This window comes from Cricetulus griseus, chromosome 2, assembly GCF_003668045.3.
Source record: "Cricetulus griseus strain 17A/GY chromosome 2, alternate assembly CriGri-PICRH-1.0, whole genome shotgun sequence".
NCBI classification, from domain to species: domain Eukaryota; kingdom Metazoa; phylum Chordata; class Mammalia; order Rodentia; family Cricetidae; genus Cricetulus; species Cricetulus griseus.
The window spans coordinates 172,114,821-172,128,753 of NC_048595.1; the positions used below are offsets into that span (position 1 = coordinate 172,114,821).

The 13,933-nt window shown below is 43.8% G+C and overlaps 1 non-coding gene across 1 annotated transcript; it reads left to right on the plus strand.

The window, feature by feature from the left end:
- The first annotated feature begins 1,027 nt into the window (after positions 1-1,027).
- Positions 1,028-1,157, plus strand: LOC113834345. The gene has a single exon (XR_003482804.1). It is a non-coding gene; the product is annotated as a small nucleolar RNA SNORA8 (small nucleolar RNA).
- Positions 1,158-13,933: the final 12,776 nt, after the last annotated feature.

Consider the following 13,933-nt stretch of genomic DNA (forward strand, 5'->3'; position numbering starts at 1 on the left):
AACCACCTGGCCAGGAGCCCATCCCCCAGGAAAGCTGTTACCTGAAGACTTTCTAAGCCTGAAGACTTTCTAAGCAGAAGAGAGGAATAGCTATGCATGCCTGGGGCTCCTCTCTGAGGCAGTGGCTGCAGATCTTTTTTTTTTTTAAGATTTTATTTATTTATTATGTATACAACATTCTGCTTCCGTGTATATCCGCACACCAGAAGAGGGCACCAGATCTCATAACGGATGGTTGTGAGCCACCATGTGGTTGCTGGGAATTGAACTCAGGACCTCTGGAAGAGCCGTCAGTGCTCTTAACCTCTGAGCCATCTCTCCAGCCCGTGGCTGCAGATCTTTACTGCTGAGCTTGCCTGCTTTCATGAGTTGGAACTGGAAAGTGCAACTTTCCTCTTTCTTTCTTTCTATTTCTTTTTCAGATACTGGCAAAAATGCCTCCCCTCTTACTCTGCTGCTCCAGCGTTTCTCTGGAGACCCCACCCCATCTCTGCCTTCTCCACAACAGTTTTCCAGCTTCCAGGCCGTATGTGAGAGGCCTGACTTCCCTCCTCTTGGTCTCCCTCCTCTTGGCAGTTTCAGCTCTCTGCCCCATTATTTTTCTCTCAAATGAGCCGCCTCCTGTGAGTAAAGTGATTTTTTTTTCCCCTATCAAAAGTAGTTAAAAGTCAATATTCTGTAAATTTGCCCCACCTGGTAAGATGTTTGTTTTTATAAAAGTCCCCCCACTGAATTTCCTGAACCTAATGGCCTGGAGCAGACACTCCTTTCCCTTTTCCTTCATTCCCTTTGCTCTGATTCTTTTAAAACTAGCTAGTTCAGACCTCAGCCAATGGGGAAACGACAGTCGAAGCTGCTCCAGGGTATATAGGCTAGCTGGTTTGGGGTTTTAGTGCTCCTCCTCCTCCTCTTCATTGTCTTTTTGAGCTACTCTTTTTGCTGTTTGTGTGACACCAAGACCAAGATTATTTTTGTTTCCAACACTTTTGGGTGGATTTTGTTTCTTTTAGCAAGGAGACTAAGAACCTGCATGCATGGTATCTGACCCAGCGGTTCTTTCCTGCTGCTGTGTTCAAAAGACAGTGCAATAAACATTCACTCTCTGGTATCATTGCTTCTTGCCTTTGGTGCTTGCTGGTACTTCTAATGATACAGTTTTTATTTTATGCTGGATATATTTATTGCAGGTATGGGTGCCCTACTGGAGTCAGAACAACTTGTAAGTTTGATCTCAGGAACAACTCTGGAATCGAGGCTTGGTGCCAAGTGCTAGCCACTGTCTACTCCTTTGCTTCCTAGGGTTGTCAGCAAGTGAGAGACCTACCTTAAAGTGATTCCTAATGGGTAAATTGTTTGAATAACTTGCCAGGAGTCTCCTGGTGGAGAACACTGAAGTTGCCATGGCTATGTGTCTTTAGTTCAAGGATAGAGAAAAGAACAAAGGGCTGACAGCACTATTGGGGTAGCATCTCTCTTTAAGGAAGAGTTATTTTCAGAAACCTTGAATCTGTGTGACCTGGATGGATAGCAGAGAATCCAAAATCCTTAAGTAAAAATAAAAATTTATTGGTTTTACAATAAGCATTTTTTTCTTGAGTTTTATACATTGAACAAACAAACAAAAAAAAAACTTAAAAAAACAAGACAACCACCGGGTGTTGGTGTCGCAAGCCTTTAATCCCAGCACTCGGGAGGCAGAGGCAGGCAGATCTCCGTGAGTTCGAGGCCAGGATAGGCTCCAAAGCTACACAGAGAAACCCTGTCTCCAAAAACCAAATCAAACAAGACAACCAACCAACCAAAAACAAACAACCAAACCTACAACAGGAAACTTAGGTTTCCTTAGTTTTATACCCAGAGCCAAATTAACCTTGGGCCCCATTTAGTCCCCAGACAAACCATTCATTGTTCACATCCATGGCCTAACATCTTTCAGAGATCATTCAAAACTCTAGGAATATGGCTGGAGCATGGCTCAGCACTTGTGATAACCCAGGTTTGGTTCCCAGCACCCACACTGCAGCTCACAACTGTTGTTGTGCCCAGATTTCAGAACCCCAAAAGAAACCACCAACAAGGAGGCGACTCACTGAATGCAAGGACAAAGGTTTCTTTATTGACTCTAGGATACAAGCTACAGGAAGGACCCCATTCATTCAGGAACAAATAGAATACCCGCTTTGGACTGAGGGGTGTTTTTATAAGGGAAAATTGTAGGGCTGGAAGCCCCAAGCTTACAGAACTTCTGTGTTTACACAGGGCAGGACAAAGATTGTATGCTTCAGGTAAGGTGCAATTAAGCAGGATGCTTCGAGGAAATGAGTTTGTTAATTGTCTCCTGGGCTGGGGACTTTTACAATTGATAACTATCTGATCCTCTTTGGACCAGAGGAATGTAGACACCATTCTAGGGTGTGATATCTGGTCTAAGGGCTTGAGTCCTGTGGACCTTTGTTTAACCTTGTCTGCTGAGCTGCCTTTTGAGAACTCAGAGTTTTCTTTTGGGCTTTGGAGTCTGGATTTTAGACTTTTATTAATTTTCCCCTTTCATTGTAACTCCAGATCCAGGGGCTCTGACATCTCTGGCACCTTCAGGCACCAAGCACTCATGGTGCACGGACCTACATTGCAAACAAAATACCTATACACATAAAATAAGAACAAAGCCCAGACCATTGGAGTGCATTTACAGACCCCTAGCTTCTACCATCCCAAAGCTCAGAATGTTGCCTGGCAGCATTTGAAACCTGTCAAAATTTCACTGTGTTGCTTCAATCTGCCCATCTGTTCTTCCCTCCAAAGGATTTAAATTTCTAGATTTATGACTTTTGCTCTGTGACTGTAAACACTTATGTAACTATTTCTACTCTAGAAAATGTTTTTTTGGAGCAAAGCCTGAACCTGCAAATACCACTGTCACTGGTATTTGGCTCAGAATAAGCAATCTCTGATGCTCTATAGGTGGGAGCTGTACTGTATCTTTTATTCGTTTCGCTACTTCCTTCTTCCTTCCTCTCTCTTTCTCATAGTCTTGACTTGTAGCCCAGGTTGGCTTCAAAGCTACAATTCTATCTCTTCTTCCTGAGCTCAGGGATCACAGGGGGATGCCACTGTGCCTGACCTTTTATTTATTTACGAAGGTGGTGTGAGTTATATTTCCTCTTATGTTCCTTTTGGTTTATTTTTTATTTCTTTAAAGTTTTCCCTTTAATTTCTAATTGTTTTCTGAGGTATTACTTCATTTCTGTGCTTTCTTAGCTCTGGTTGATGGTTTTTTTGTTTTTGTTTTTTTCTTCCCTTTAACTTCAATCATTCTCTGAATTTCTTTAAACTTGTTATGAAATAAGAGGTTAGGGACTAAAGATGTAGTTCAATAATTGAAGTTTCTTACCATGGTCAGTGTACTGGGCACTATCCCCAGAGCCTGTGTGTACATGCACGAATACTGGTTTTTGATGGATGTGTCTTTATGACATGCTTTCATTGTAGGAAAGTTTCACAATCATATTCTCTCTCCCTCTCTCTCTCTCTCTCTCTCTCTCTCTCTCTCTCTGTGGGTCAACTTCAGTTGCTGTGCCTTAGGCACCATCCACTTTTTAAAAATGAACTTTAGTTATTTCACCACCCCCCATACCCCCTTCCTCCCCTGCTGGCACACTTCTCAACATGCCCCCTCATGCTTCATTTCTTCTTTTTGCATGTTTCATTAGTCACCTGCCTGAGTGTGGGTGGGAGGGTATTCAAGGGCGCAGGCACAGCTTATCTGTGACTGTACCCCCGAGGAAAATGACACCCTCTCCCTCAGCAAATGTTAATTGCCAGTAGTCTCAAGGGCTCCTCCCTCATCTATGGTAAGGTGTGAGCAGTCCAGACTTGTTGTGCAAGTCATAGAAACCACAGCTGCATATCAGAAAAATATTTTTATTTTTATTGCACTTTTTTTTATTGCACTCTACATTTTTTCCCCCCCCAACTTCTGGGATGGTCCCTAAGCTTTGGAGGAAGTGACACAGCTGTTCCATTTGGGTCTAGACACATAGCCATCACTTTTTCTTGATTCTTTGGCCATTTACAGATTTCTGCATTACCTATTGTCTGAAGAGGTAAGAGCCTTCTCTGTTGGAGACTGGGCACAGCACTAAGCTCAGAAGGCAAACCTGAGCTGGTGTGATAGTTCAAGACAGAGGGTCTCACTGGCATGGAATTTGCCAGGTAGGCTAAGCTGGTTGGCCAGCAAACCTTAGGGACACTTCTGTCTCTATCTCCCCAGCTCTGGGCTTACAAGTGTGTGCCACAGTGTTTAGCTTTTTGATGTGGGTTTGGGGGTTTAAATTCAGGTTCTGAGGCTTAGAAATCAGGCACTGTAACAACTGAGCTAACTGCCCTGCTCAAAATATTGGGCACTCTACAAACTGTATAGGTGTGTGTGTGTGTGTGTGTGTGTGTGTGTGTGTGTGTGTGTGTGTTGCAGGGGATGGAACCTGAGGTCTGGAACACGGTAGATTAATGTTCTACCATTGAACTGTGGTCTCAACCCCTGGGAACCATTTAAACCATTCTACCTTTATATAGTTTGGAAGACTTAAAAATTTTAAATTATTATTATTATTTATTTTTAAAGGAGCACACATGTCCCATGCTGACCTTTGAGTTTACTGTGTAGCCAAGGATGGCCTGGAACTTCTGACCCTCCTGCCTCCATCTTCTGGGATTACAGAGGTGCTGGGTTTATAGACTTTCCGCAAACACACCTGGCTTTATGTGGTGCTGGGGGTTGAACTCAGGGTGGATGCTAAACAAGTACTCTAGCTGAAGCATGAAGATAATTCTCTTTAAAAATTCCAATATATTTTATTTACTTTGCTAATCTGTTTCTTTAGATTTAAGTATACTGGTAGGAAGAATATTTTTGTAAATGTTGGCAGTATTTTAAGAATTTGTTTTTATCGTTATTATTATTTGCAGTTATGTATATACTTGAGCAGCGGTTCTCAACCTTTCTAATGCTGTGGCCCTTTAATAAAGTTTCTCAAGCTATGCTGACTCCTAATCATAAAATTATTTTCAGTGCTACTTCATAACTGTTATTTTGCTACCATTATGAATCATAATGCACATAGCTGTATTTTCTAATGGTTTTAGGTAACCCCTGTGAAAGGGTCATTCAACCCCCAGGTTGAGAACCACTGACTTAGAGTCAGTTTCTATGATACGAGGGTTATGCCGTCTCACTATGGTCTGCTTTTTAAAAATTAATTTTGAATTTTTATTATTTTATGTATATGGATGTCTTGATTGCATGTATGTATATGGATACAGAAGCCAGAAGAGGGCACTGGGTTTCCTAGAGCTGGAGTCACAGCCAGTTTTGGGCAACCATGTGGGTGCTGGGAGTTGATCCTGGGTCATTTGCAAGCATAAGTTCTCTAAACCATGGAGCTACCTCTCCAGCCCCTTTTTAACATTCTTGAAGGTTTAGTATGAAGATTTTTTGACAGAAACCATCCTAGACAAGCCATCTTTCATGGAGCCTCGCACTATGTTTTTTAAATATTTGTAACTTTGAAAATAAATGCCACTTTATTACTTAAACTTTCTGTTACAAAGTATCACAGCATAAAATTCCTTTTCAAGTTAAATGTATCATGCCCCATGCTAGGCAGGCCTGCCCTTCAGGTAAAAATGAAGTATTTTGAAAATGTATTTCTGCTTACACCTTTAATTCCAGCATTTGAGAGGCAGAGGCAGGTGGATCTCAGATTTGAGGCCAGCCTGGTCTACAAAGCTAGTTCCAGGACAGCCAAGGCTGCACAGAGTAACCCTATCTCAAAAAAACAAACAACAAAAGTATTTCTTAGGTTACTACAAACAAAACAAAACACTCTAGATATATATGAAAGTAGAAGTCCAGCAAATGCGTGTAGCATCTTCATTTGCTGCTTCAGCTAAGAACTACTGTGGTGGTTTGAAGGAGAAATGTGCCCATAATTCTCAGGTAATTGAACACTTGGCTCCCAGTTGGTGACACTGTGGAGGTCTGGGAAGTAGGGCCTTGTCGGAGGAAGGGTGCCACTAGGGATGGGCTTTGGTGCATGTAGCCTCAAACTCCTTCCAGTTCTCTGTCTCTTGCTTGCCATTGAGGATATGGTGTCTTAGCTTCCTCCTCATTAGCCATTCCTGCCCACCATATTGGACTCTTACCCCCTTGAACCATAGCCATAATAATTTTTTTCTCCCATAAAGTCACCTTGTTCTTTTTTTTTTTTTTTTTTTTTGTGTCACAGTAACAGAAAAACAACTAGGACAACTATCAATGCAATGACTTTAAAAAGTCTAGCTTTTCCGGGCATTGGTGGCACATGCCTTTAATCCCAGCACTTGAGAGGCAGAGGCAGGCGGATCTCTGTGAGTTCAAAGCCAGCCTGGTCTCCAGAGCGAGTGCCAGGATAGACTCCAAAGCTACACAGAGAAACCCTGTCTGGAAAAACCAAAAAAGACCCCCCCCAAAAAAAGTCTAGCTTTTCTTTTCTTTTTCTTTTTCTTCAGTATGGGGCTCAATCGAACCCAGGGCCCTGCCCATGGTCCTAAGTGCCCTACTCCAAATAACACAAATTAGTCTTCTTACAGTCCGTTAGATACAGCTCTGTAGGTTAGGAGTCCAATAAATATCCAACAGAACCAAAACTGGTTGTGGGGCACGTGAGTCTCCATGTCCTTGTATTTTCCAGCTGGAGGGGCATTACCTGTGCGCTCCCAGGCCTGTGGCTTTGTATCAGTTACTTTGCTGCTGCTGGATAGAAGACCCTGAGTCAAAGGAACCTAGGGGAGAAAGGTGCTTTTTTTTTGTGTGGGGGGGTTGCTTATGGGTCCATTCCGTCATGGTGTGGAAGGCATGGCAGCAGGATCATGAGGCTGGTCTGGCAGTCAGGAAGCCGACATTTTATCAGCATACAGGAAACACACAGAGAAAACAGGAAGTGGGGACAGGCTATAAAACCTCCAAGCCCTCCTCCAGTGAAATACTTCCTCCATCAAGGCCCCACCTTCTAAAAGGTCCATGACCTTCAAAAACAGCAGCACTGACTGGGAACCAAGTATTCAAACATATGAGCCTATGGGGGTATATCTCATTCAAGCCCTATGGTTCTTACCCTTAGCCCAATCCTGACTGGCCAAATTCGTACCACACCTTAATCTTGTATACATTTGAGGACAGGATATGGGATGGCTTGATGTCTCTCCTCCTGTGGTTGACTGAGACCAGTTGGGCCAGTTGCCAGAGTGGCATCAGATCACCCCACTGTTAAATGTGGTGTCTGTGTTGTTTCTACTTCTCTAAATCCCTCCCCCAAAAGCAAACTACAAAATTTGCTATGAAACCAAACCTCGGAAATCCTGTTATTTGCATGTAAGTGCTTTGTTAAGCTTCTCTGATAGGGAATTTAGGAAAATATGACTGAAAGCAGAGTGTAGTGCACACCTATGATTCTACCATTCCTTTATTATTGAGTTCAAGGCCAGCCTGGACTAAAAAGCAAGGCACTGTACTGCCTCAGTCAAAACAAAAAAACAAACAAACAGAAGCCAAAACCAAAATGATCAAAAAAGCATTCTCTAGCAAGATAATTAATAATTCTCCAAGGTCATTTAGCATCCAGTCTATGTTTATATTTCCCAATTTGTTCACAAATGTTTTAAAAATAAAAAAGCTTGGTTTGGAACCCTAGGATTGTTCTGTGGATAAAGGCCAAGTCTGATGACCCAAGTTTGATCCCTGGTAAGAAGAGAACCACTGGTAAATTGTCCTTTCTTGCACCAACGGTTTACTGTGGTGTGCACAGGTGCACTTGGGCAGGGAAATAAATAAATGTAACAAAAAAGTTTCTTTGTATCAAACCGAATCATCAAAGAAGACCCAAAAACTGCATTTTGCTAACTTGTATCTCAAGTCTCCTTTGGCAGCTCTCCCTCTGACCCTGCCCCCCCCTTTTTTTTCCTGGTGTCCTTTAAAATTTTTATTTACATTGAAAAAAAAAAAAAACTTTTGGAGACAAGGATGCTATATAACTCAGGCTGATGCCGGACCAGGGGTCTGCTGCTTTAGCCTCCCCTGAGACTCTAGAGTATTTCACCTCAAATCTACTTTTAAATAAAAATTGTTTCAAGTCTTCAGGAGCTCTGCTTTCTGGCATCCTGGTGTGTTATCTATCCAGCCGTTCTTTTGGCTCCGTTATTTCTTAAACTCTTTGTTGGCTGGATTTAGTCCCCCTACCTTACTCCCGGATCTCAAAGGCATTCATCAGTATAGATATGCCTTACTTTGGTAATGTTTAAAGTTGCTCACCTAGACAGAGTTGAAAATACTATAGTCTTTTTTTTTAGTAGTGACCATTTACTGCATGCTTAAGGCACCCCAGGCGTATGTTATGAAGCATGGGTTAATGACCCCGGTGCTGTTTTACAGGCTTATTCTAAGAATTATTTAGGATAGTGGATGTGCGCTTACCCAAAGTTGAACATGCTACTTTTTGTTGTTGTTGTTGTTGACACTGAAAAGAAATGGGACCTCACAATAAGCCTTTGGCCAGCTCATTTACACATACCCTCTTCCTTGAGTATTTTTCCAAAGGTCACTTTGCTGGACTGACGACAAAAGACTAAGACACACTCGCTTGAGGCAGGCGGCCGGAAGGACTCTCGCGGCTTCCTGCGTTGATTACCGAGCTTGTGCCGCGGCAGCTAGGACTTTGGCCTCGGGGCAGCCGGCGCCACTGCAGCCACGGTGCAGCACGCAGGCCTCGTGGTCCCCAGGCGCGCGGCTTGGTCCCCAACGGGCCAGTCCTCCATTCGTGCATCATTACCAGCGTCTGGCGGCTCCTTCCTGCCGCCGCCCTGTGCAGCGACTTCCTGGAGGCGCCCTATCCCCGGCTGGAGAAAGGGCGCAGGCGGGCCCGGGAGGATGGCATCGGAGAGCTGAGGCTGCCGCAGCCCTGCGTAGGTTTCCATTTTTATCTCCTTGGCTCTTCCGAGGCACCAGCTACGGGAGTCGCCTGCAGACTGCAGACCCAGCTGGGGTCCCTCAAGGGGAGGTCCCAGGGCGGGTCATGGGATCCAAGGTCTTTCCCTGGGCTTTGCTTCCACGGCTTTGCGCCCTGCAGAGTTCTGGGACACAGATAGGTGAAAGAAGGGGTCCTGCGGCCCTTCCACATTTATACTTTAAGGTCAACTACCGTTTCTTATTAAATGTCTGGAATTTCATGGCCGTGGGTACGGTAGACTAAATCTCTGAACAGACAGCTTTCTGCATCCATTATTTATTCACTGAGAGAGTTGTTGATTTTGTAGGGCTATCTCAGCTGTTCCTCGGATTGGGAACAAACAAACGACAAAAAAACCCCACAACCCATCATTTTAAAAGATCACTTAAGATGCAAATAGAGATGGATGAGATTGTGTTAATAAGGTATTATAAACAAGCAGGAGAGCTATTACTTTTTAGGCTGTTTTGGAAGAGGTTTTAAATATTTAACTGTAGCTTTGAAATTAAGAATCAGTCAGGGAAGAAAAAATATTTTGCTTTCAGTTGTAGATTGTGTTAATTCGTTTGTGTTGGGTAGCATAGAACAGTGCCTTATTTGTTTTATATAAGCATTTTTATACCATAATTCAAAAAACTTGTGTGATGGTTGTTTTTTGTTTTTGTTTTTGTTTTTTGTCAACTTGGTACAAACCTAGACTGATTTGGGAGGAAGAAATCTCAGTGAAGGATTTCGCCCATCAGGCTAGTCTGTGGGACATTTTCTCCGTTAATGATTGATGTGGGCGGGCACTCCCAGGCAGGTGGTCCTTAGAGGATAAAAAAGCAAAGTGAACAAGCCAGGATGAGACAGTCTCTGCTTCAGTTGCTTCTAGGTAGCCTTGGTTCTTGCCTTGTTTTTCATCACTGGACAATAACCTGGGGTATGTAAACCAAATAAGACCTTTCCTCACGAAGTTGCTTATGGTTATGGTGTTTATATAGAAACCAAACTAAGACAACTTGATTATGATATGAGGAATCAAAAGTATTCTTCATTGAACCACATTCCTAGCCCTAGAAATAATGGGTCTTGAATACCATAATGCCAGTCATTAAAAAAAAAAAAAATCAGCTTTCTTTTTAATTTTACAGTCAGGTTACTTGTTGATAGTTTTCTAAATAAAATCTAATTCAGCATCAAAACACATTTTCTGTTTTATTTCAGTTGGCTGTAGTCTGATTTTGGAATGCAGACGCCAATTTGGAGCCTTGGAACCCGTCTCTGCTTAGGAACAGCATTCTTTACATGGTGAGGTGGCTTGTTGACTCTGTGGGCAAGCAGGGCACACAAGTTGTGCTCTCCCCCCCCCCCAATGGTTTAAATCCAAATCTGTAGAAGGAGACTTTTGTTCCGGACCGTATCCCCCCATCACAAACCCTCAGACCCTCAGTTAGGATGATGGCTTCCCAGATGCTTGGATAAACTGAGAGGAGGAACTGGTCTTCTTTCTCTCTGTCCCTCTCCCCTTGACCTCTAAGCTTCTTCTTATTGGATGGGTCTGTGTGTGTGTGTGTGTGTGTGTGTGTGTGTGTGTGTGTGTGTGTGTATGTATGTGTACATACATATATATGTATATATACATATGTGTATATTTCGCCCCCTCTGTTGAAAGGTCAACATTTGAAGGTAGGGATACAGTTTTCTCCTTTGCTTTGCAGTGTGTCCCTCTGCATTGATGTCTTACATGTTAGTTCTTGCAGCTGAGTGGGTTGAACCTGCTGAGTGGGCTCACATGATTGGCTGAGCTGTGTCGGAGCCTTAGCCCTAATTTTGGTGGAGGAGAGCTGGAGTTCTGCCCCTTCGTGCCTGACACCTGCCCTCCAGCCATCCAGTTCTCCAGCCCTCTTTCTCTCTGCTTGGTCACACCCATAGCTCCTTAGTGACAGCTACTCAAACAGGGTTTGTTAGTAAAAGGAAGTGTGTGTAGGAGAGCAATGATCAAGTTACCTTTCTGGAATTTCATCATCTTGGGAAGTAGGAAAGCTTTTTGACAGGTGTCTGCCAGCTGAGGCTCCACAGCAAGGCTACACAGGTACTGTCACACCAACATCCTTGGTCTTGATATGAAACAGGCCAGAGGAATGGCCAGATGGAGCCTGCTGCTTTCTCTTTGCTGGCATCAACTCAGCACTGGCATTACAGGGAGGAGGGAGGAGGGAGGAGGGAGGAGGGAGGAGGGAAGAGAGGGTGGTTGCTCAACCTGTTGCCTAGGCCAGCCCTGCTTTATGTTGTTAGTTGAAGTTCCTAGGGAAAAAAAAAAGCCATCCCTAAATTAATAATTGTGGAGAGTTGGAATATTGTAGACCTAGAGCCAAATTATCTTAGTCCCCTAAATAGACATCTACCTAATTCCATGTTTGACCTAACACCCTTGTGACTCTTAGGTAAATCCCTTTAGAATATATGGTGATTTGAATGAGAATGCCGTATCCTCCCTCCCCCCTGCAATATTTGAATGCTTGGTCCCGTTAGTGGCACTGTTTGAGAAGGATCAGGAACCGTGACCATGTTAGAGTAGATGGGCCTTGTTGGAGGAGGTATGTCACTGGGGGTGGGATCTGAGGCTTCAAAAGCCTAGGCTAGGTCCAGTCTCTCTCCACCTGCTGCCTGCAGATCAGGATATAAAACACTCGGAGAATATAAACCGAATATAAAATATTTGGTTTCTGCTCCAGCACCTTGCCTGTCTATTTCCTCTATGATGATCATGGATTAATCCTCTAAAGCTGTAAGCCAGCCCCCAGTTAAATGCCTTCTTTTATGTGAGTTTCCTTGGTCGTGGTGTCTCTTCACAGCAATAGAACAGTGACTAAGACACTAAGAGTAATAAGAACAGACAGCCTGATTTCCACTAACCCCAAAGCTAAGAAAGTCATCAGATAACATCTGCACCTGATAGCTGGGGTGTCCTGGCTTTTCAGTAACCCACCTACTTGATGCTTCTACCAATGTATTTGAAAGTGTCTTGATTTATAATTTTCTTGGTTGTGTTTTTATTAAAAACTTTGTGAAATTGTTATTATATTTGGAGTGTGGTATGCGGAGCTCCCAGGCTGTGATCACACATAGTGGGCTCTAGAATAAGCTATCTTTTATTCCTTTTGATGTGAGAGCTGTGGTTTTTTTGCATCATCCACACCCTGGCCCCATTTATATTATTATTTATGCTATTGTTTGACACTTAGAGTTGAGAGATAAAGTCTCTGGAGATTCTGGTTCCTTGGCACTTGTGGTTTGGTAGAGAAAACTGAGTAGTGAAGGGTTACCAGTAAGGAGCAGGCAGCCACAGCGGCCTGTGACCTGGGGATAACGATGCTGTGGGCTTTCTGAGAAAGGTTCCAGGAGAAGTTGACTCTGCATTGCAGGCAATGCTGCCTTAGATGTTCTTTGTGGAAAGGATGTACTTAATACATAACTTCTTTAATCAAGTACTTAATATAAATGGTGCCATTCAATGAAGACATGGGAATAAGGGCCTGGGCGTGGCTCTGTGCTTGGGCACATGGTGAATAGAACAGGTGGGAGATTTTTGAGTTCAGTTCCCACCACCAAAACTGATAGGAGTAAGGGAGTCCCCAGGGCCACCCATTTTACCTTCTCTTTTTATGCCCCATTCCTTGTCTTTTGAATGGTCACAAAGCAAGGATTAAAGGTGATCACTGGCCTGAGTGATCACCATTGAGACATCCGAGTAACATGTCTGGTGAAAAGATGCCCTGAGACATGCTTCAAGCTTCATTCCAGAGACTTCAGAATTCCTCAGCACGGTACTCAAAATGAGTGTGTGACAAGGGCGATGGCCAGCAGGCCTCAGAGAGCCTGGGCATCAGAGAAGCCACCAGTGATCTTCTCCATTTTCCAATTCTGCGGCCATTTGCTAACTTTGGACAATGGCTCCAATTATGTGTTCGCTTGTTTTCTTTTCTGTTATTTAGACAGGGTTTCACTTTGTAGCTCTGGCTGGCCTGGAACATGCTATGCAGACCATGTTGACCACAAACTCACCACCTGCTTCTGCCTTCTGAATGCTGGGATTAAAGGTGTGCATCACCACACCTGGCCTCTCTTTTTCTTTGGGTAAGATGCTTAAAGACTTTGACCCACTGCATTATGGCTCAGTATAGAATGCCACTGTGAAATGAGCCAGGCACTGGGATGTATGTGATGTGGGTATGAGTGGTCCTAAAGCCTGGGGGTCACAGAGACAATTGTTGACTCTCTAGCACTGAGTGTGTTCATGACTTGGTGCCTATAAACCAATACAATCTTGGATTCATATCTACAAGCCAGCTGCATAGCCATATTGCTGTTGTTGGCTTTCTCTGTGAGTTCACTTGGGATCTCTGCTCACTGTTGGCCATGGCCTCACTTCCTAGGGTGGCTTCTCTGATGCCCAGGCTCTCTGAGGCCTGCTGGCCATCGCCCTTGTCACACACTCATTTTGAGTACCGTGCTGAGGAATTCTGAAGTCTCTGGAATGAAGCTTGAAGCATGTCTCAGGGCATCTTTTCACCAGACATGCTACTCGGATGTCTCAAAAACCTGCTTCCTTTACAGGATGCAAGGTTACCCAAGATTCAGGACAAGCACAGAAACATTCTAAGCGTCCTACAGAAAAGCCCTGGTACATTGGGGTTATATGAAGGAAGGCCATCTGGACTTTCAAGACTAATTTGTAGGGCAAACCCATCTTTGTAAGAAACATGCGCAGTCAAGTTTCAGGGATTTTTCTTTCCTTCTTCCCTGTAGGTACAGCTCAGGGTGGGACCCGTCTCCATCACCCTACTCAGGCTTCCACAGAGGGTTCTTGATGAGCTCCGTCCTCTTCTGCCGGCAACTCCTGGGCAGGAGAT